Here is a 13,486-nt window from a genome sequence, read left to right as displayed (position 1 = left end):
CTCTGCACTCCAGCCTGGGCGACAGAGTGAGACTCCATCTCAAAACAACAACAACCCGCTTTGTCCTTGAACTTTTTGAAAGGATCTCTGCAGATTTAAAGGAAAGCAATTGCTAGAAGGATAGCCTGAACAACTTTATGTAATTGATGTGTTTCCCTCCTACTTTGGCCACCTTCTGGCTGAAGGTAGGCTGGTGCAGGGGCTGATGAGCCCAGGGTGAAGGGAAGGAGGTCCTCGCCTCCCGCCTCTCTTGAGTGACAGCTGATGGACTTCTTGCAGATGGGGTGGGGCCGCCTTCTGGAGGACTAGGCCAGGTTCAAGGAATACAGTATTTCCGATGACCACCTTAGAGTGCCTTTCAGGTGGAGTTTCCCAACTATTGATTTGTGCGCAGTACTAACCTGATAATGTCAAGCAAGGCTGAGCTATGAAATAATTTTACAGAACAGGCTAGAAAAGGTAAATAGATACGAATGCTGCTCTGCCACCCATCGCTGGAGAGCCGACTTTCCTGGGCTTCAGTTTCCTCACCTGTCAGGTGAAGCACTGGGAAGCAAGAAAAAGGACAAGCCAGACTCAGGCTGGCAGGACAAAGGGCCTCGCCGCATGCGCTGGACGCCCCGTTCCCGACCTGAAATCCCTTCAGGAAACTGTCACCGAACTATTTCTTTCCCGAAAGCTTTGCTTCCAGTGGGTCTGGGGAGGAGGAGGGGTGGGAACTGCAGGTGGAGAGGGAGTGGGGGAGGGAAGTTCATAAACAGGCTGGCGCCACCCCTCCCCTCCCCCGGTGGCCGCCCCACTTGGAGGTCTGGGTGGGGTGCTCCTCCCGAGGGCACAGGCTGCCAAACTCCCACCCACCGCCGCCGGCGAAGCCCCCAGGAGACCACAGAGCAGAAAGAATTCAAAGGAGCCTTCTCAGGTACAGGTGTGTGCATTCCAGGCCTGCCAGCCACCTCCCCCGCCGCCTTCCCGGGCCGTTTGTCCGAAGGCATTATGCAAAATAAAGCCGCCTTGTTTCCCGCGCCTGGTAACCCCGGGCTTCCCGGAGGCTTTCTTGGTGAGAGGCAGGATCCCAGAGCGGCGACCCGGCTGAATCACCGCGAGCCGCGAGCCTTCTTCCTGCCACTTGTTCTGGCCCACCTGGGAATTCGCAGTGGGGAGCAGAGGAAGATCAGACCCAGCTTCTACCTCAGCAAGTGTGGCCCCATAACGCCTGGGCAGTCCCTAGCCAGGGGACCGCGCCTCAAACACCTAGCACTGCGCGGGAGGAGATGGACCTGCGCCACGGCGGCGCGGGCTGGGGGATTGGAATTCAGGCCGCGAACCAACTTGCTGGAAGAGGAGTTCCATGTTGGGCCTCTAGGTGGCGCGATTCTTCCCGGGGACGCGTGGGTGAAACCCTGGATGGGCCTGCGGCTGTGGCATAGTGAGGCGTGGGAAGGGTACAGGGCACAGAGTAGCGCCACTTTTCCAAGTTAATCAAGTCCCACAAGAGCTAAAAGGCAGCCCAGAGACGATAGGTCCCCGAACTGGATTTCAGCATCTAGAGAGGCATAACAGTGGGGCAGAAAAGCCAGAGTCCTAGATCTGGTTCCAGCATGTCCCCTACTAGTGGGCTCCCTTGTCTACTCATTGATTTCCTAGTGCACCCCCGCCCTCTCTCTTCTCTGTCGGTACCAAACTGCTGAACAGGGAACACCTGGATGAATAAGAGAGCATCACTCCTCCCTCTTCCACAGAGAACACCTCCAGCTTGACTCATGGCCTAGAGAAGAAACGTGTGTTGTTTTGAGTTTTCTTGGGGAAAGCAGTTTTATAAGCAGATAATTACAATGCAGTATGATACGGTTATAATAAAGGCATGTACCAAGTTTTTTGGAAGTTCAGGGAGAGGGAAATTAACTCTTCCTGGGACGTTGAACGAGGTTTCCCAGAGGAACTGGGTCCTGATGAAGAGTAGGCGTTTGAAAGACAGGAATGATAGAAATTCAGACAATAACTTCAGAATCAAAGACCTTGAAGCAAGAAAGTGCAGACAATAGTTGAAGAATGGTATTACTATTTTCAGATCATGTGAAGATCTACACTGAGAACACAAAAAGAATCATCTAAAAAAGTATTAGAGCTAATTAGACCTGATTACAAAATAACCTGAAAAAAATCAAGTTTGAATTTTTTTTTTGTTCTAGAAGTAAGTAATGAGCAAAAGGTTTTTCTTTTGGTAACAATAGCAACAACAAGCAAAAGAGCAAGAAATAAAGGTGCAGAATGTAGATGAACAAAATTTCAGCTTTTTTTTTTTTTTTTTGAGATGGAGTCTCATTCTCTCGCCCAGGCTGGAGTGCAGTGGAGCAATCTCGGCTCACTACAATCTCCGCCTCACAGGTTCACGCCATTCTCTTGCCTCAGCCTCCTGCGCCCGCCACCACGCCCGGCTAATTTTTTACATTTTTTAGTAGAGACGGGGTTTCACCATGTTAGCCAGGATGGTCTCGATCTCCTGACCTCGTGATCTGCCTGCCTCCGCCTCCCAAAGTGCTGGGATTATAGGCATGAGCCACTGCGCCTGGCCCCAGCACTTTGTATTTTTTTAGCCATCTTGTTCTGTCACCCAGGCTGGAGTGCAGTGGCATGATAGCTCAATTATTGCTCATGGCAGTCTTGAACTCGTGGGCTCAAAAAATCCTCCTGCCTCAACTTCCCGAGTAAACAAGAACGACAGGGGCATGCCACCACTCCTGTTAATTAAAAAAAAAAAATCTTTATAGAGATGGGATCTCACTCTGCTGCCTAGGCTAAAACTTCAGCACTTTCTGAAGGACACTTACAACTCTAAACGGAAAGACACAAATATACATAAAACTTTAGTGTGTAATAAGGGGAGGCACTTTCAAATCAACGTGCTATGCATTTATTCCCTAAAAAGAATAGAGAAAGAACTGGATAATCATTTGGAATAATTATAAAATAAGATCCCATCACACTCCAAAATCGGTTCCAAAAAGATTCTAGTATTTCTCCTCCCTTGCTTGTGACTTTAAATCTTCTTGCCAGAGTTCTCATGAGCCAGGCCTTGCGTCTGTAGGTAAAGGCCTCATCAAGGACGGAAACCCATGGACACTGACACTGGCGAACCCAGACTCTGCCTGAGTTCATGAGTAAGGAAAGTGAGGAGAATGTATTTGCCTTCTTTGAGGAGTCAGGCTGTTATATCCTGACACAGAAGCCTAGAATACCAGAGGTTAAAACCAGCAGATGACATTCTGCCAGATTGCTGAGGAGAGAACTTTGTACCACAGAGATCACGGTACTGTATTTCACATATATTGTCTTTCTCTGTTATGAGTTGAGTTGCATGCCCCAAAAAGATATGTTGAAGTCCTAACCCCCAATGCCTCATTCAGAAGGTAACTTTAGCCAGGCGCGGTGGCTCATGCTTATAATCCTAGCACTTTGGGAGGCTGAGGCGGGCAGATCACCTGAGGTCAGGAGTTCGAGACCAGACTGGCCAACATGATGAAACCCCGTATCTACTAAAAATACAAAATTAGCCGGGTGTGGTGGCAGGCGCCTGTAATCCCAGCTACTCAGGAGGCTGAGGCAGGAGAATCAGTTGAACCCAGGAGGTGGAAGTTGCAGTGAACCAGGATCTCACCACTGCACTCCAGCCTGGGTGACAGAGCCAGACTCTATCTCAAAAAAAAAAAAAGAGATGGTAACTTCATTTAGAAATAGAATCATTACAGATGTAATTAGTTAAGCTAAAATGAGGACATACTCAATTACAGTGGGTCCTTAATTCAATATGACTGTTGTCTGTATAAGACGCACACAAGGGGCTGGGCGCGGTGGCTCCCAGCCCTTTGGGAGGCTGAGGCGGGCGGATCAAGAGGTCAGGAGATCAAGACCATCCTGGCTGACACGGTGAAACCCCGTCTCTACTAAAAAAATACAAAGAAATTAGCAGGACATGGTGGCGGGCGCCTGTAGTCCCAGCTACTCGGGAGGCTGGGGCAGGAGACTGGAGTGAACCCGGGAGGCGGAGCTTGCAGTGAGCCAAGATCGTGCCACTGCACTCCAGCCTGGGCAACAGAGCGAGACTCCATCTCAAAAAGAAAAAGAAGAAGCACACAAGGGGCCGGGCATGGTGGCTCACTTGGCTCACGCCTATAATCCCAGCACTTTGGGAGGCTGAGGCAGGCGGATCATCTGAGGTCAGGAGTTCGAGACAAGCCTGACCAACATGGAGAAACCCCGTGCCTACTAAAAATACAAAAGTAGCCGAGCATGGTAGCACATACCTGTAATCCCAGCTACTCCGGAGGCTGAGGTAGGAGAATCGCTGGAACCTGGGAGGCGGAGGTTGCAGTGAGCCCAGATGGTGCCATTGCACTCCAGCCTGGGCAACAAGAGCGAAACTCCATCTGAAAAAAAAAAAAGCACACAAGGAGAAGCCGTGTGTAGATGGAAGCACAGATTGGAATGATGCACCTACAAGCCAAGGAATGCCAAGGGCTGCCAGCAACACCAGTAGCTAGGAAAGGGCCATGGAACAGATTCTCCCTGGGAGCCCTCCGAAGGAACCAACCCTGCCAACACCTTGATTCTGGACTTCAAACCTCCAAAACTGTGTGAGAAGAACTTTCTCCTGTTTTAAGTCCTCCAGTTTGTGGTACTTTGCTGCAACAACCCTGGGAAACCAATGCATTCTCTAAAAAAAAGAGAAATACAGTTCATGCATTATTTGAGTGAGTTCTTTTAAAGTCTACTAACCACCAAGTAAATGATATTTAATGGAGTCATTCTACTTGTATTTTTAATAAAGTGATGCTGGTAACATAAGTGTGCAAGGCTATTGGCAGGCATATGAGAGGGCTGAGCGCCCCTCTCCCCAGCCCCAACCTGTACCCTGGCTCTCCCTCAGAAGACCAAAAGGCAAGTTGGCTGCCTTCCCAGGCAGCTGCCCCCCAAGGGGAGGCCACCCAAGCTTCCTGTATTAGTTTGGGGCTGCAGTTACCTGCTGAGGAAAATGCCTCCCAAACAGCACAAGAAAAGGAAGGTAGGACATTGAGTAAAGGAGTCTGAGGGTGTGGTATTTGCCACCCAGACCAGCCATTTGCTTTAAGTCTTAATAAATGTACAGGGTAATCTCATCTATTAAGCATGGACTCAAGCTTGTGGGCAGTTTAGGTTTTCCATACACAGTGTCCTAAATGATACAATGAGAATAACCACCTGCTGTTGAAGAGAGTGGGGAAGGTCCTCTGTACATCCTGGAACCTTTATAAAGATAAGAGAGGCTACCTGGGGAAATCACACCAAAGATTTCAACTGCAGTGGGAATCTCATTGCTCCAACCCAGCCTAATAGGCTGGATGGAGCAGGTCTTTCTGGGTTCGTTCATACTGAGCCTTCTTCCTTTGTGCCTCCCCTTCCTGCCACAAAGGCTTCATATGATTGCTGCCTCTGTTTAAAATACTCTTCCCAATTTTCAAAACACTGTGTCTCCCCTGCTCCTTACCCGGCCCCCTCTTATGCGCATCCTTCAAGTCTCAGGTTTAACATCATTTTATGGAGGAATTCTCCATGTGACACCCCATTCTTTCTGCTCAAAATTCTAGATAAGGGATCGTTAAATGATAATTCTAAAACTATATGATTAAGTATGAGTTCAGGATTTCCAGGAATAAGGTAACCTAAATATACTGAAATCCTCCAGTGCAAAACAGCTTCACCGTTTACAATGCCTGGATGAGCTTACAAAAAGAAAGTCAAACAACAACAAAGGGAAATCCTTGTGAGAAGAGGCAATGCTGGGTAATCACCAGCTCTGAATCCTCAGCTGCCCTGAGGGCACTATTTCACCCCTGGTGCCTAGAGTTTAGACCACTTGCTGGGAACCAGACAAAGAGCCAGGAGTAAGATCAGAGACCCGCTTTTAAAGCTGGACCTCCACAAAGGGCTACACCATAGGGAAACAGTGAGACAAGAAAATTTAAAAATCTGTATAGGAAGAAGATAGCATGGAAAAGAGTTTGTCTTGGACTTGGTTCTAGGTAGGTTCAGGGAGAGTCTTCTCAGAAAACTCATAGTCAAAGGCCTGAGTTTCTTTAGGTGTGATGATGGTAATGTGGTTTGGGGCTTTTAATAAAGTTCTTATCTATTAGATGTACACAGTGAAATATTTATAGGTACAATTATAAGATGTTGTAATTTACATGTAATGATAAGTGAGGGGGATATGGATAGAGGCTATCAGTGGAAACTAGAATGTCCATGAGTTGACAATTATTGAAACTGGGTGATGGAGAGATGGAATGTTATACTATTCCAATTTTGCATATGTTTGAAAATTTCTATCATGAGTTCACATGGTTCAAAAATATTAAATGGAAGGCCGGGCACAGTGGCTCACGCCCGTAATCCCAGCACTTTGGGAGGCCGAGGCAGGTGGATCATTTGAGGTCAGGAGTTTGGGACCAGCCTGACCAACATGGTGAAACCCCGTCTCCACTAAAAATACAAAAAAATTAACCAGGAGTGGTGATGCATGCCTGTAATCCCAGCTACTCGGGAGGCTGAGGCAGGAGAATCACTTGAACCCACGAGGCAGAGGCTGTAGTGAGCTAAGATCGCACCAATGCACTCCAGCCTGGGAGATAAAGGCAGACTCCATCTCAAAATAAATAAATATGAAATAAAATATTCATTATTTGAATATTATTAGGGACAGAAATACAAAAGAATTAATAAGTGGCCTTAGCAAAATTGCTGGATACAAAATCTTTTTAGAAAATGTAATTACATTCCTAGATACTAGAAATATACATTCAAAAATCAAATTTTAAAAATATCATTTCCAATAGCATTGAAAAACACCAAATACCTAAGACAAATCTAACAAAAGAAGAACAGAGCATTACAGAGAAAACTAAAATCATTATTGAGTAAAATTAAAATCTAAATAAATACGACATACCTCCTTCATAGATTTGAACACTCAGGTTCATAAAGATGTCAGTTTCCCCCAACATAATCTACAGATTTGATGCAATCACAATCAAAATCTCAACTGTGTGTGTGCCTGTGTGTTTATAATTGCTTAGGGTCAAGAATAACTGTAACAATCTTAAGGAAAAAGACAAAGTAGGAAGACCACTTTTGCTGATATCAAAACTTATTTTAAAGCAATTGTGATAGAATTGTGGTATTGGCAAAGGATAAGCAAATAGACTGACGGAACAAAATGAAGAGTTCAGAAACAGACTCATATACAAATGTTCTCTTAGTATGAATACACTTATTTAGTGTATTTCTATAAATAAGAATTAGTATGAATACACAGTATATTTCTATAAACAAGAATTACAGTTGATTTTTAAGACTCAATGGAAGAATTAAATAGGAGAATATACATCAAAATGAAAACTGATGAAAGGGAGATAAATATAAAGAAATTACGAAAAATATGACTTGAAGAAAAAAAGGTGGAAAATATAATAAAGAGGTTAAGCAAAAGAAAGGATAGATGGCTGTGTGTGGTGGCTCACGCCTGTAAACTCAGCACTTTGGGAGGCCAAGGTGGGTGGATTGTCTGAGGTCAGGAGTTGAAGACCAGTCTGGCCAACATGGTGAAACCCTATTTCTACTAAAAATACAAAAAAATTAGCCGGGCGTGGTGGTGTGCACCTGTAATCCCAGCTACTCAGGAGGCTGAGGCAGGGGAATTGCTTGAACCAGGGAGGAGGAGGTTGCAGTGAGCCGAGATTGCGCCACTGCACTCTAGCCTGGGCGACAGAATGAGACGCCATCTCAAAAACAAAAACAAACAAAAAAAAGAAATGATAGAATAAGTTTTACCATATATTAAAGCAAACTCTTAGAAAAGAGAATAGAAACAATGAAGGAGAGGTGGTATTCAAAAAGATGATTGTGGCCGGGCATGGTGGCTCACGCCTGTAATCTCAGCACTTTGGGAAACCGAGGCGGGCAGATCACCTGAGGTCAAGAGTTCGAGACCAGCCTGGCCAACACAGTGAAACCCCATCTCTACAAAAATACAAAAATTAGCCAGGCATGGTGGTGGGCACCTGTAATTCCAGCTACTCGGGAGGCTGAGGCAGAATAATCTCTTGAACCTGAGAGGCAGAAGTTGCAGTGAGCCGAGACTGTGCCATTGCACTCCAGCCTAGGTGACAGAGTGAGACTCTGTCTCAAAAAAAAAAAAAAGATGATTGCTAGAATTTTTCAAAATTGATGATAAACATTGAAAAGATAAAAACTCTCATGCAGAACATATAAAAAGAACTCCATACTGAGACATATCTTAATAAATCTGAAGAACATTGAAGACAGCAAGATTATTGAAAAGTAACTAAGAATGGGTCAGAGATGGACATGAGATTAGAAAAAAAAAGTAACTAAGAAAAAAAAGAATCTCTATATAGTAATAAGAATTGCACTGGAAGCTAGCTTCCCAACAGGAACAAATGAATAGCAAAGACAGTAGAAAATATCTTCAATGTGAAGCTGTCTTCACATTGAAAAAATGAAGACCTTTGTTAGATAAGAAAAAACTGAGTGAGTTTATAGCAATAAAACTTCACTAGTGGAATTCCTAAAGTGTGTATTTCAAGAAACCAAATTTTGATGTCAAAGGATGATTTGAGATTCAAGGAGCAATTTCAGCAAAGAAAATGGTAAACAAGAGGGGAATTGTTGAACAAACATTTCCACTATAAAACAATACTAGAGGCGGGGTGTGGTGGCTCATGCCTGTAATCACAGCACTTTGGGAGGCTGAGGTAGGTGGGTCACCTGAGTTCAGGAGTTCAAGACCAGCTTGGCCAACATGGTGAAACCCCTTCTCTATTAAAAATACAAAAATTAGCCAGGTGTGGTGGTGCACGCCTGTAATCCCAACTACTCGGGAGGCTGAGGTAGGGGAATCGCTTGAACCTGGGAGGCGGAAGTTGCAGTGAGCTGAGATCACGCCACTGCACTCCAGCCTGGATGAAAGAGCAAGACTCCATCTCAAAAAATAATAATAATAGAAATAAAAGTAAGTAGTGGTAAAGCAGTGGACAACAAATAATAGCATATAAGCTGGAAGCTTGGTGATTAGAGTTAAAGCTTCCAGATACATTTGAATTGTTCAGGACCAGCCTGAAGATAATAACTCAACTTTAGCCTTTAAGTTAAAAATGCAAATTAGGCCAGCCACGGTGGCTCATGCTGGTAATCCCAGCACTTCGGGAGGCCAAGGAGGGAGGATCGCTTTGAGGCCAGGTGGGCAACATGGCAAGACCCTATTTCATAAGTAAATAAATAAATAAATAAATAAAATCACAATGCAGAAAAGGTAAGAAAAACAAAATGTAGAAAATATATGGTAGAAATAAATCTAAATGTGTAACAATATGTGGAAACAGTTTAAGCCCTCCAGTTAAGGAGCATAATTTGTCAGAGTATATGTTATTAGGAAATACACCTAAAAATAAAACCAAGAAACCTTAGAAAGTTTGAAAGTAAAATGATGTAAGCAGATATTATAGTAGATAAGAAGACTAATCCAGCTTCTGTACTTCAAGAATCATGAGTGAGTAGGAGCTCCAAGAAATTGTGTTCCAGGCTGGGTGTGGTGTCTCACACCTGTAATCCCAGCACTTTGGGAGACCGAGGCGGGTTGATCACGAGGTCAAGAGATGGAGACCATCCTGGCCAACATGGTGAAACCCCGTCTCTACTAAAAATACAAAAATTAGCTGGGCGTGGTGGTGTGCACCTGTAGTCCCAGCTACTTGGGAGGCTGAGGCAGGAGAATTGCATGAACCTGGGAGGCAGAGGGTGCAGTGAGCTGAGATCACACCACTGCACTCCAGCCTGGTGACAGAGTGAGACTCCATCTCAAAAAAAAAAAGGAATTCTGTTCCAAAACAGTAAGACTCCAGATATGATACACTTTGGTAGAAAATGCTGATCAATCTCTCAATCTTATAGGAGGTATTAGAGACCCCCAAAGACAACCCCCTAAAATTAACTAACCAGACAAAATAATTTAAAAAGCGAAATCCTGGGTGAGGGAGGAATAGGGGGCTTGGAAAATCTGGGCCCTGGGGCCTAGGGTGTCAGAAGCCAGCTCTATACATGTAGGTAGCTGAGGCCATGGTGGCAGGAGATCAGGGCCAGAATGGCAGAGAGCAGGAGGAGAGCAGTGAGAGAGTCAGGAAGTCAGACCTAACAAGCTGGCAGCAGGGATAGCATGGTGTCTATATCAGTCTGTTCAGGCTGCTATAACATAGTACCATTGATTGTGTAGCTTATAAACAACAGAAATTTATTTCTCACAGTTCTGAAACTGGAAGTCTAAGATCAGGGTGCCAGCATGGTCAGGTTCTGATGAGGACCCTCTTCTGGGTTGCTGATGGCCAACTTCTAGTTGTGCTCTTACATGGCAGAGAGGGATGAGAGCTCACTGGGATTTCCTTTTATGAGGGCATTAATCCTATTCATGAGGGCTTCAACCTCATGACCTAATCACCTCCCAAGGGCTCCAACTCTGAATATCATCAATTTGAGGGTTAGGATTCCAACATATGAATTTGGGAGAACACAAACATTCCATTCTTACTAATGCCCTTACTATCCCAGCGCTAAAATAGTATACTGATTTTTTGAAATAACAAGAAGGGTGGGGGCTGTACCTGATCCCCTGCAGAAGCAAAGGCAACTCCAATCTGAAAAACATTCCCAAAGTAGGCCTATAGCACTGTCATAAATCAAAATCAGGAATAAACTAAAAAACAAAGAACTCACAACATGTAAGAAAGAAAGCCGCTGTGAGGCAGTTTATAGAAAAAAGACAATAGATTTAGATCCCCAACTATAAAGAGTTGGAAATGTCAGGTAGAGAATACAGAAAGGCTGTGTGTGAGATGGTTAAAGAAATAAAAGATGCAATCACAAAGATGAGCATAACATAGGAAAACATCAGAAATAAAGAAGTAAACTTAAAAAAAAAAAGATGGAAATGGTAGACAGGAAAATTCCAATAATTGAAATTACAAACTCAGAGACTAATGCACAGCAAGTTAGATAGTATTCTTTTCCTAACTTTTAGTAGGATGCTTATTACATTAATTTTCATTTTTCTTTGTTTCTTTTAGTTTCTTTCTTTCTTTTTTTTTGAGGAGTTTCGCTCTTACTACCCAGGCTGGAGTACAGTGGTGCAATCTCAGCTCACTGCAACCTCCACCTCTCAGGTTCAAGCAATTCCCCTGAGTAGCTGGGATTACAGGCACCTGCCACCATGCCCAGCTAATTTTTTGTATTTTTAGTAGATACAGGGTTTCACTATGTTGGCCAGGCTGGTCTCAAACTCCTGACCTCAGGTGATCCACCCACCTTGGCCTCCCAAAGTACTAGGATTACAGGTGTTAGCCACTGTACCTGGCCAATTTGTCTTAGTTTCTAATACAAGCATTTGAAGATCTAAATTTTTTATTTATTTTATTTATTTTTTTTTTTTGAGACAGAGTCTCATACTGTCGCCCAGGCTGGAGTGCAGTAGTGCAATCTCAGCTCACTGCAACCTCCACCTCCTGGGCTCAAGCAATTCTCCTGCTTCAGCAGGAGAGCTTTAGCTGATTAGAGCTTTCACTGCATCTCATGATTGTTTATATTTTTGCTAAAATTAAAATTATAAATGATTTTTAATATTCAACAGATTTGGAAATCTACATTTCTTTCAATTTAAAGATTTCTTTCTTGCCGCATGAGATAATTAGATAATTAGAAGTGTGTTTTTAAGGTTCCAGGTGATTTTTGTAGTTATTTATTAATGATGTCTTACTGAAAACTTTTATTGACAAAGAACATAAAGTCTAGACCAGATTTTTGAAGTTTAGTTTTATATTATGGCGTAGTGCCTAGTCAAGTTCATAAAGCTTTCTCTTTTTTTTTGAGACAGAGTCTCTCTCTGTCGCCCAGGCTGGGGTGCAGTGGCGCCATCTTGGCTTACTGCAACCTCTGCCTCTCGAGTTCACGCCATTCTCCTGCCTCAGCCTCCCGAGTAGCTGGGACTACAGGCACTCACCACCACACCCGGCTAATTTTTTGCATTTTTAGTACAGACGGGGTTTCACTGTGTTAGCCAGGATAGTCTCGATCTCCTGACCTCGTGATCCACTCGCCTCGGTCTCCCAAAGTGCTGGGATTACAGGCGTGAGCCACCACGCCTGGCCCTAGTTCATAAAGCTTTCTAATGTCCCTCAAGAGATGTTATATTCTCCAATCGTTTCTGTATGTGCCCATCAGATCAACCTTGTCAATAGATTTTGTTCTAATATTCTGTATTCTTAAAGATGTTTAACATTACTAATCATTAAGGAAATGCAAATTGAAACCACACACTTCACACACATTAGGATGGCTATTACTAAAAACAAACAAAGAGGTCAGGGACAGTGGCTCACGCCTGTAATCCCAGCACTTTGGGAGGCCAAGGCAGGTGGATCTCCTGAGGTCAGGAGTTTGAGACCAGCCTGGCCAACATGGTGAAACCCTGTCTCTACTAAAAATACAAAAATCAGCTGGGCATGGTGGAGGTGCCTGTAATCCCAGCTACTTAGGAGGCTGAGGCAGGGGATCATCTCTTGAACCTGGGAGACGGAGGTTGCAGTGAGCCGAGATCATGCCATTGCACTCTAGCCTGGGCGACATGAGCAAAAATCCGTCTCAAAACAAACAAACAAACAAACAGAAAATAACAAGTGTTGATTAGGATGTGGAGAAATTGAAACCCTTAGGCACTGCTGGTAGGAATTTAAAATGGTGCAGCAGCTGTGGAAAACAGTCCAGTGATTCCACAGAAAGTTAAATCAATGAGTGGATAAAGAAAATGTGGTAGATATATCTACCATGGAATACTATTCAGCCATAAAAAAGGAACGAAATAATGGCATTTGCAGCAAACTGGATGGAATTGGAGACTATTATTCTAAGTGAAGTAACTCAGAAATGGAGAACCAACCATTGTATGTTCTCACTCATAATTGAGAGCTAAGCTATGAAGACACAAAGGCATAAGAATGATACAATGGAATTTGGGGACTTGGGGAAAAGGGTGGGCGGGGGGTGAGGGATAAAACACTACACATTTGGGTACAGTGGGTGCACCACAATCTCAGAAATCACCACTAAAGAACTTATTCATGTAACCAAACACCACCTATTCCCCAAAAACCTATTTAAATACAAAATAAATTAAAACAAACAATTTAAACCATGTAGAATTACCATAGAACTCAGAAATTCCACTTTGGGTATATACCCAAAATAATTGAAAATGGGAACTCAAACAGATATTTGTACACCCAGGTTAATAGCAGTATTATTATTATTATTCTTTTTTTTTTGAGATGAAGTCTCGCTCTTGTCCCCCAGGCTGGAGTGCAATGGTGCGATCTCAGCTCACTGCAACCTCCGC

This window comes from Pongo pygmaeus, chromosome 12, assembly GCF_028885625.2.
Source record: "Pongo pygmaeus isolate AG05252 chromosome 12, NHGRI_mPonPyg2-v2.0_pri, whole genome shotgun sequence".
Lineage (NCBI taxonomy): Eukaryota > Metazoa > Chordata > Mammalia > Primates > Hominidae > Pongo > Pongo pygmaeus.
Note: the sequence above shows the minus strand (reverse complement) of the source record.